The following is a 10,643-nucleotide window of genomic DNA, read 5'->3' as shown; positions in this document are numbered from 1 at the left end:
GGACAAACCCCTAAGAGCAGAAGGGCTATCCACCTTTGCCTGTGCCTTAAGAACCTGTGTTGGCTTCTGCAAAGTGACCTGACTCATCTTATTCTCAGACATGTCTACCTGGCAGGTCCACCTGTGGAGCTAGTATCCTGCTTGTCCCCTTCTAATCCATAGCAAGACAGTCTTCCCTGAAGCCATTGATTGGGGATTCCCATTTCAGTTGTGAGAACCTTTCGAGACCAGGCCTTCTCTCAGCTAGGTGCCACCCACTTCTAGAAGCCTGGGAATATTTGGCCGCTGTGCCCACACAGGTGTAGGGGGCTTCATTCAGCTCATCCTGTGCTGGGAGCCATCAGCCAAGTAGGTATGACAATTTCCTTGCCAGCGTACCCCCATGTTTCTTTAGTGGAAGGACTCATGGAAATAGGACATTTTGCAGGACATTGCATGTAAGGTGACCTTGCTCAAGGACCAGGGCGGATCCGTGTTTAGGGTGTTCCCCCTTTAGAATAGGGCGGTTTAGCATAATAGGAGATTAGGGTGTTCCCCCTTTAGAATAGGGCGTATCCTGCTGCTGAGTTCCTCTTGAGTTCTTAGGGTCTGACAGTATATTTGGGAGACAGAAGCCCAGGAGTAGTGGATTTGGGCAGAGAGTGGATTTGGGCAGAGAGTGGATTTGGGCAGAGAACGTGGATTCCCCCAGAGCGTGTTTGTAGACGGCCGGTGTGAGTTCGGGAATAAAGAATTGCTGTTTGAATCTACAAGCTGTGTGGAGACTCGTGATTTGTGCCCAGCCAGAGACTGCGGCAATCCTGCTGGGACAAGCCATGCAGTCATGGTCTCTCCAGCGCCCTGAAGTCAGCCTGCTCCTGGGAGGGGAGGGGGGCTTCTTCCTACAATGTAATATCTCCCTGCTCAAACTCCCTGCTGCTCCAAACACAAGGAAGCTTGGGTCTCCTCTGCCCTGGGATTCCCACAGTTGTCTGGGGTGGTTCTATTGCCATCCCAACCTGAGGGTTCCAGGGGAAAAGGAAAGTTCTGTATGATCCTACATCCTGTCCGATTATTTCTGTCTCATGCATGGAACATTTCATTCAGTCCGTTTGTTCTTGAATCTTCCTTTGGTGACAATTTCTAAAGCATTAAGTATTCTAGTTGATACTAGAAAAATAAGGCAATTAAGAGCCATTAATATCTCATTTGTTATTCTAAATATCTAAACACATATAAAAAGGAATACAAAAATCATTCTCTGTCTCATCATCCGGAGATGAACAGTGTTCATGCTTTGGTGTACTTTCATCTTGTGTTCTTTTATGCGAAATATTATTTTAATATGATTTAGATCATAGTGCATGTACACATTTTTAGTTTTACTTTATTATTTTTAATTTGATCATAACTTGAATATTTCCCCATATTATTAAATAGAGTTAAAACATGCTTATAATGACTATTATTCTGTTGTATATCTATATCATCATTTATTTAACCATTCTCTTATTGGTGATATTTAATGTGTTCTTAATCGTTCACTATCATATAGAAAAAAATTAGGAATCACTGGCATTCTAGTGGGTTCTTTTTTTCTTTTTTCTTTTTTTTTCAGGCTAGATTCTAGAAGCAAAATTATTGATTCAAATGATTTGGGCATTGTTAAAGTTCTTGATTTCTATGATTACGTTGCCTATCAGAAAGGTCATTATATCCCTGCCACTTAAATGGTGTATCTTCTCTCTTTTTGTTCTTCTCTCTTTCCTCTGCTGTCTTTGACTATCCTATAGCAGGAACTGTGCCTGTGCTGGGAACTTCCTATGTAAAGGTTCAGGTAAAGACTGCCCAGTTGCTATAGCAATGCCCTGCTTAAAGGAGGTTCTGTGTTAGGCACAGGACTATCAGTCTTGATCCTGAGTTCAGACACCAGCTTAGCTGCCAGGGGCAGAGAATTATGAGCACAAGTTTATCATCATAATTGGCTGTTAGTCTTTGACCTTCCATCCTTTCAACTTCCTTAGGAATGTTGCCATTTACTTACTGAAAGTGAAGAAGAAAACAGATGATATTTTGATATGTCTTCCAAGATAATTGCAGCATTGGTGCCCAAGGGAGACTACCAGTATTTTGCTGTGCCCGATGACACCAGATTCAAACTGTAAGATTTTCACATGCTGAATGCATATTCTCATGAGTGACCCTGGGTCAGTTTCATTCAATTGGCTGCCACTTCTTTAATGCCAATGACTGATGGGCATTTACTTCATTTTCTGGTCATTTGCTTCATTCACTATGTTAATTACTCATCTGTGTCTTTTTTCAATGAGGCTCATATCACTGCAGTATAATACTACCTTTGGCATTCACATTATGGTACAACGTGCTAAAGGTGGTTCAGGGAAGCAGGCCCAAAGGTCTAGGGAACAGAAGAAGACCAACCATCTCCAGGAGATGGCAGCAAGGTGTTAGGCAGTGCCACGGATGGCAGGAATCTTGCTGAGGATGCCGCAAGGGGCTTCTGAATTTGTCAAAGGAGCTCTTCAGCAGATGTCACCAGGATAGGTGATGCATTTGAACTACTCCAAGGCACAGCTCAGTGTTTATAATTGTCAATCAGGAGCCAGGTCAAGAAGGATCACCATAAACTCAGGGGCAGAATTTTCAGAGGTAGTTCCATTGGTGGCCCTACCAGTGGACACAGATCCAGGAGGAGAAAGAGCGAGAAAAGAGTGAAACATCAAGTCAGGCAAGATGAGAGATGAGAGCTAAATACACATCTCTCACAAAACAGAACACAAAAATGAACATGTCAGCAAAAGCCAGAAGAATGCTTGGTGTCTACAGGGAGGGAATAGCAGAGGTTGGCATCGATCACTGGGCAGGATTCCTGGCTCTGCCTTCCTGGTACTTAAAGGGCCTCGGCCCTGAGAAGCCTGATTTAATTTCTGATAAGCCTGATGTTTCTTCATTCACATGATTTATTGAGCGTCTACTATGTGAAGTTGGGTGCCTGGATATAGAGTGATGAGAAGACATCTTTTCTTCCAGCAATTTCTCATCAGAACTATCAGTTATTATACAAAATTATCATAGAGTTATTAAATGAATTATATTATAATTATAATCTGGAGACAGATTGGGATTTATTTTTCCAACATAAAACATCCATCAATGGAATACAAATGACCCTTGTCCAATAATCCATCGAGTTTCTGGGGTGGATAACTTAGCACTGATTGCCCTGGAAGTCATTACCCATTAATCTGGAAGAACCCTTTGTATTCAGTGTCAAATGTCCACAGTTGGAAGACACGGGCCTGACCACTGCAAAGCAAAAACATCAAGTGACTGACCAGGAGGTGACTGCTCCCTGGGGGGTGGAAAGCCTCTGCAAGGCTTCCCTGAACTTTGTCCCCAGAGCCGTGATCTGACTCTGCCAGCCTAAACCCTGAAAGGAAGCTGCATTTGAGGCCATAAAGGGAAGAGTACAGCCAGACTAGACAGGGGCCAGGGAGGGCAGAGCTGCAAGGTTGGAGGAGGCCTCCCCCTTGGGGTCGCTTCCCCTTGGGTTCTGTGCCTTCAGTTCTGGGTCTCTCCTTTGCTGCACCCTAGTCCTGGCCCTTTTTTTGAGGGGCTGGGGATGTGGCTCAAGCGGTAACGCGCTCACCTGGCATGCACGGGGCACCGGGTTCGATCCTCAGCACCACATAAAAATAAAATAAAGATGTTGTGTCCACCAAAAAAACTGAAAAATAAATGGTAAAAAAAAAAATCTCTCTCTCTCTCTCTTCTCTCTCTCTCTTTAAAAAAAAAAAAAAAAAAAGTTTACACTTGATGGAGACTTTCTCCTTTTTCATGGGACCTTGTTGATGTTGCTACTGTTGTTTTATCATTTGGGCTGCAAAGTGGGCCCCCAAGAACACAGTGATCTTTGGGGTTGGATTTACATTATCCCATATGAAATAACAGGAGGTCTTCTATTCTCCTTTGTCTGGAAGATGACTTTCCACTGCATACTGTTCAGTGTGGCCTTGACATCTGCTCAGAAGTTCTGTCCCCCAAAATAAAGAATCACTTTGGGGACAAAGACATGGGGAGAGTTGGACTTTCTGGTGCTCAGGAAACACCTCCTCAGGAAATCAGCAGCAGCCCTGCTCATGTTATCAACTCCTACCCAGTAAAAGCACATGAGTTACAGTGTTCTCACCCTCCCTCCTCTAGCAAGGAGAAAACAGGGGCTCAGAAAGTTTCTGGAACTGACCACAATGTGTACCAAGCAAGTGGTGGAGCCCAGTCCCTTTGTTTCTCTGTTAAACAAAAAAGAAACAGAACCTATGGGGACAAGTGCATGGAGTACTGCATACATGGCATATGTTAAGGGCGTCTGAATGGCAAACCACTCCCCTGTGCTAGGTGTGTGAGTGGCAAACTGCTTACCCCATAGGTACAGTCCTGGGCGTGAGGCCATGTGTTGCAGTCCCTGCGCTTGCTCCACGGCCCACTCCTCGATTGGTCGCTGCAATGACAGCAGAAATTGCATTGGTGGCTGCCTGTAATCTGCTTAGCTACTGCCTGAGTATATATACATGGTAACTGCGCCATAAAATCAGACCTGCTTCCTGCTTGGTCTCCAGAGGTTTGTTTGTTTGTTTGTTTGTTTTTGATATTTATTGTTTAGTTTTCGGTGAACACAACATCTTTATTTTATTTTTATGTGGTGCTAAGGATCAACCCAGTGCCCCGCGCATGCCAGGCGAGCTCGCTACCGCTTAAGCCACATCCCCAGCCTCTCCAGAGGTCTTGATTAGCAACTCCGCAGCCACACTCTCCTCTACCCTGTTCCGTGGACCTCCTCGCTGGACAAGAGAGAGCCCATGTAAGAACCCAAAGAAAGTTGGAGAGGTTGATTTCTGGATGTGGCCTAAAAGCCTGCATATTATTATTCTTAACAATTGAAAACGTGACAGTTTGGAGGGGGAAAAAAGAACTAAAGAAGTCACAAAATAGATTGATAACAATGAAAAGAATTAAAAAGTTGAGTTTTCCCACATAACTTCAGTTGGTAGAAAATATTTGTATTTGGAAATCAATTTTTCAGAAAATTCTTGTTGACTTTAGGGATGACTCGGATAGCACTGAAGTTCTATCAACTAAGGTTTAGAAGGTAAATAAAGATAAATTATTACACAACTCCCAGTTAGATGTTTTTCAGGGAAATGCTAGCCAATGCAGAAACTCACATCTAACTCTCCCACTGGTCTCTGTCATCACTTTTTGATATCTTTAAAGCCAGATGAGCAAGTGGCACTCTTCAGACAGAGGGAAGATGAGAGATTGAAACCATCTTCTAATGAGCTACATGATGTGTGTGCTGGGGCCTTGGACACAAAAATTTTCAGAAAATCCACAGCCTTACCCTCGAAGGCTTTCCGGAGGCCACAAGGGTCAAGTGACTCAGGACACCTCATTAAGTTTGGGCACTTCCATCTCCATCATGTGGCTTATTGGGGTTGCAATGGGCCCTATGGACATTTAAGATTCTGAGGCTCCACTTATTGACATGCAGTGAGTATTCTCTGGACATACAGTCATTAACTTCAAACCTGTCTCTTGGACCCTTACGCTACTCTAAGCGCAAAGAGAAAGAGATGAAAGGAATGATTCTTGTCTTCCAGGTGCTCTGTTGGGTCTGACTCCATAGCACTATGATAGTCATCGTGAGCAAAGAAGAGAAGTGTAGCCTGCATCGTTTCCAGAGGAGCACAACCTGGGAGTAGGAAGGATTCCCAGAGGACAGCAGTGTTGATGTCACATTGAATCTGGTATCCCCTGTACCTACCTCTTGCCCAGTAAAGTCAGTCCCATACATGATTGCCCACTGAGGGGCTCCACACCAGCTTCCTGCACAAAGCAGAGACTCCCTCAATGTTTCCTGGCAGTTTGAGAACATTCCGATAGAGAAACCTCTCTTCCCACTGTGGCAGCCCATCCCATTGCTTGATCACTCTAGTGACAGGCAGTTTTTCCTTCTACACCTACCTGCCTTGTAACCTAACCAACAAGCCCATATTTGGCCCTCAGAAATGACACAGATGAAATCAACTTGACAGGACTGGGGTATAGCTCAGTGGTACAGCACTTTTCTAGCATGCACAAGACTATTATTTATTTATTTTTATTTTTGCAGCACTGTCTGCAAAAATAAATAAATAAATAAATAAAAGTCAGCTACACAGTCTAAATCCTGAGTCTCTACATTGGGATCTAGGTCTATAGAGACATCCATTTTATATATTGCTCCTCTTCTCTGTTCTCCATTGTCCCCATTTCTTCAGTTACTGCTAAAGTGAGTTTGTTTCGAGACGACTCTATCATCCTATTGAATAGGCAAGACTGGCACCAATGGTTAAACCATAGGATAAACATTTTGTGATTAGGAGTCAAATTAGTTCTCTACCTACCTGAGTGGGTGCATGTAGACGATTGAACAATTATGGGATGGAAGAGGAATTTTCCTGGTTTCCAGAGGCTTCTCTGAATCCTCAAAAGGATTAACAATGAGACCAACACAAAGGCCACTTTTCTCCATAGAGTCTCTTAGTCAGTCTTCTTTTCTGAATGTGGAGACAGAAAAATACTGTCACTAATGGAAGACCTGTAAGAGAGGTCTTCCTGAACTCACCCTGAACCTGGGAAGGCTCTCAGCTGGTAGCATTTCTTCACTATTTATTACCTGATATCTTTTTGTCTGTTTACTTGTTTTAGTATTGGGGATTGAACCCAGGGATGCTTAACCACTGAGTCACATCACCAGCTCTTTTTATTTTGAGACAAGTTCTCACTAAGTTGCTTAGGGCTTCGCTGAGTAGCTGAAACTGACCTCAAACTTGCAATCCTCCTGCCGCAGCCTCCCGAGTGAGCGTCTAAGGTTACAGGTGTGTGCCACTACAGCCAGAGCCTGGTATCTTGAATACACTTAGGGAAGTCATTGTGTCTGGCATTCTTGTTAGGATATTGGAAGGCAACAGAACATTAGAGAGCAACAATTTGAAAGCCAGAGGGTGCAGATCACAGGGCAGGCCAGGTAACATGGGCAATTTTCTCTGTCTGCTCTGGGATTGTGCAACAGGCAGCCAAATCATTTGGTGGGTTAAGCAGTTAAGCAACACATTGAGTCTCCCAGACTCAGATTCTGATGGAAACTGAGGCAGTGGGAGGACAGATATGGGCAAGAAGGTAAGGGTGAGTAAGACAGAGGTGGGGGTGTGGCAACAGCTTAGTTCTCCTGAGAGCCCTCCACCTGGAGTCAAGAGAGACTCAAGTCCATACCTGGTGATGCTATTTACCAATTAAGTGACATAGCTAGAGACTGAACTCAGCATTAAGTTTCTTTATATTTTAAATATGGGCAATAAAATCTGACTAATAGAGATATGGTGAGTATTCAAAGAGCTAACATTTGCAAAATGCTCAGGATAGGACCTGGCATAGGGTAATCCATCAATAAATGGAAATTCTTAATATCCCTAATAATACACTAGTACTCAGAGCACAAAGAGGTAGTGGGGGTAATACTAAAGACTAAAACATGGCCTTTTCTTTGAAGCCATACACACACACACACACATATACACACACACACAAACACACGTGCAATATAGCCTAATGGCCAAGGGTAAGGGCTCCTTGGCTTATCCCTGCACAAGTTACTTAGTGTCTCTGAATCTCATTTTACTCATCTATAAAAGGAATAATCCTAGCAGTCCATACTTCTAAGTATTTTTAAGGGCATAAAATGAAATAGTACACTTAACATTGCTGGCATCAGGCAAGCACCTATATTACCAGAAGGAACACAACGGGTGAGAGAGTGCTAGGTATCACATTTTTTTTTTTTGCATTAATATGCTGTCTAAGAGAGGGCCATATGTATGCAACTTTTGGCAAAGGAACCAGAGAGAGAAAGTGGTATTATAGGAAAACAACTAATAGAGCTTTCTCTCCTTGTGCTACAAGAAAGAGTGGGCAATCCACAGGAGTCCACAAGGCAGGACTTAAGGATGAGGCCAGTAGGCATAGGTCAGAGTGACTGGTGGGGACTCAGGATGCACAGCATACAGCTAAGTTCCCAGGGAGGTGGAGAACCAGGCATGTAGGTGATGGAGCCCTGGAACAAGACTCAGGAAGGGGAGGAGAGCAGCTCAGGGATTCCTCCAGGAGGGATTCAAATGGGCATTTGAATGACTGAGCTTGCCTGATGGGACTTACAGTTTTCCCTTAGAAGCCACAGATGTAATCATCAGGGCTGCTTTACTAGCAGTGTGTCCTGCAGAAGAAGCATGGAGCCCTGTACTTAGTGGAATGCTTGGATGTGACTGTTTTGAAATTCCTAACAATCCTTTTTAGCAAGGAACTCTGGGTTTTTATTTTGCATTGTGCCATGAAAATTGTATAGCTGGTCCTATTAATCATAAGTAGTAGCAAGTTTTGTGGGCATTCACAGAAGTGTGAGAATCATTTCTAGCTGTGAGAATCATTTCTGAGCAGGAGGAAAGGAAAGAAAGATGAAGGGACATTTTGAGTTTGACCATGTAGGACAGGCAGTATTCGGGCAGGTGGAAATGAGAGCATGGCTATCTGATTGGAAGGAATATGTTGGCAAAGTCAAGAGGTAGAGAAGTCTGGGCTGTGCTTAGAGAATGGTAAGAGATGATGTGAACTTGGAGTTGCTGTTCTGAGCTGCTCACATCTGGCTCTTCCAGGGCAGCACCATTCTCAGCTGGCCTTTCTAGGGGGAGACTTTTTCTCAAGATCTTTCTTAGTCCTTTCCTTCAAGAGCCATCTGCAAAGGTACCTGTCCAAAGAACAAGTTAAATCTAGCCATGGCATCCAAAGACATCTCAAAGCACATGTTGGGGACAGGGGCGAATCTGAAAAACAATCATATAGAAGTTTTTAGAAGATGGTTATTGAAAATAAAAATATTTAAATATGTCAAATACAGTTCAAGAGAAAATGCAAAGAATCCCTATTGTTGAATAAAAGGAAAGGAGGGGGGGATAGGAGTGGGAAAGACAGAAGAATGAATCAGACATAACTCTCCTGTGTTCATATATGAATACATGACCAGTGAAACTCCACATCATGTACAACCACAAGAATGGGAAGTTATATTCTATGTATGTATAATATGTCAAAATACACACTACTGTCATATATAACAAAAAAGAACACTTTTTTTATAAGGTAATGTGACTTATTTTTTATCGTTTTATTTATTTATATGTGATGCTGAGAATCAAACCTAAAGCTTCACACATGCTAAGAAAGTGCTCTACCACTGAGTCACAATCCTGGCCTCAAAAAATAACAAATTTTAAAAATTAAACGTAAAAAAAAAAAAAAAAAAAAGAATCCTGGAATGGGATTGTGGCTCAGTGGTCAAGCGCTTGCCCAGCATGTGTGAGGCACTGGGTTTGAATCTCAGCACTATATATAAATAAATGAATTTTAAAAAAACTCTTCAACAACTAAAAATACATATAAAAATTTTAAAAAAGAAAGAATCCTCATCTTCTAACTTGCTATCTCTGTGTCTTTTATATCATGGCTTCTGTGTAGGGATTTGCATAGCAGGCAAGTGGTGAAAGTGGAATCTTGACAAGGTCCAAATCCTCTAATCCTTTTTGCCATGACCTCACTTCATTCCATAGTGATGGATTTCCTGAAAAATGGCCCAGAAAATAGTGCAAGTATTAAGACTCATAAAAGTATCCAAAAGTTATTCCATGGTGACAAAGATGAGAAATAACATAAAACTAAAAAGGTCGTTTTTCTTTTCAAAATCTCACAATTTCTTTTTTTTTCAACCAAGAGATTTTATTGGGGGGGGGGGTCTGCCTGAAGGAGAGGCAGAGAGCAGAGAGAGAAGAGGAGGAGGGCAGAAAGAAAGGGTAGAGAGGAAAGAAAGAAGAGCAAGAGGGCAGAGAGGAAGAGAGGAAGAGGGCAGAGGACAGAGAGAAGAGAGCATGTGCTTACAAGCTTTGGCTTAAGAAGGGTTGCAGAGGGGATGTGGTGGGTGCTGATTGTCTGGGTGACTCAGGAACAGCAAGTGGACACTGTGTCCTATGGGGATTGGTCAAGAGGAAACCTTTGAATTCAGTGCTCTTGGCTTGGTGCCCTTTGGAGAGGAGGGGGAGGGGTAAGGGATTCAGTGATGTTTTTGTGAGAAGGGGGAGTCTCCCACACACCCAATATTCCTCCCTTTTTATTTTTGTGTTGGAAGTAGGTTGACTAGGGTGACAAAAGTTCTCTGGCTACTTCCTGCTGGAGAGGGACATGTGAAGGAAGGGAGAGATGGTCAGCGTGGGGGGACAAAAGAAGCATCACTGTAAAGGCCAGGGCGCTGAAGATGTGAATTTCCTCGGGCTGAAATTGATGAAAGTGCCTCGAAGCCATAGGTCATGAATAGTCTCCATCCAATCCTTGTCCCTGCAAACGGGGGAGTCAGCCAGCTGTCCTGTCGGAGGGCCTCCGTGAACTCTGCAAACCAGGAGTGCCACATGATGAGCCAATTTGTAGGCCGATGGTGGATGGGCCTAATTAGGCGATGGAGAAGATGGGCGCAGTTTGGTCTCTGCTCAGGTGGTGACCTCGAATGG

This window comes from Callospermophilus lateralis, chromosome 10 (assembly GCF_048772815.1).
Source record: "Callospermophilus lateralis isolate mCalLat2 chromosome 10, mCalLat2.hap1, whole genome shotgun sequence".
Taxonomy (NCBI): Eukaryota; Metazoa; Chordata; class Mammalia; order Rodentia; family Sciuridae; genus Callospermophilus; species Callospermophilus lateralis.
The sequence above is the reverse complement of the archived record's forward strand: the minus strand, read 5'-3'. Positions refer to the sequence as shown.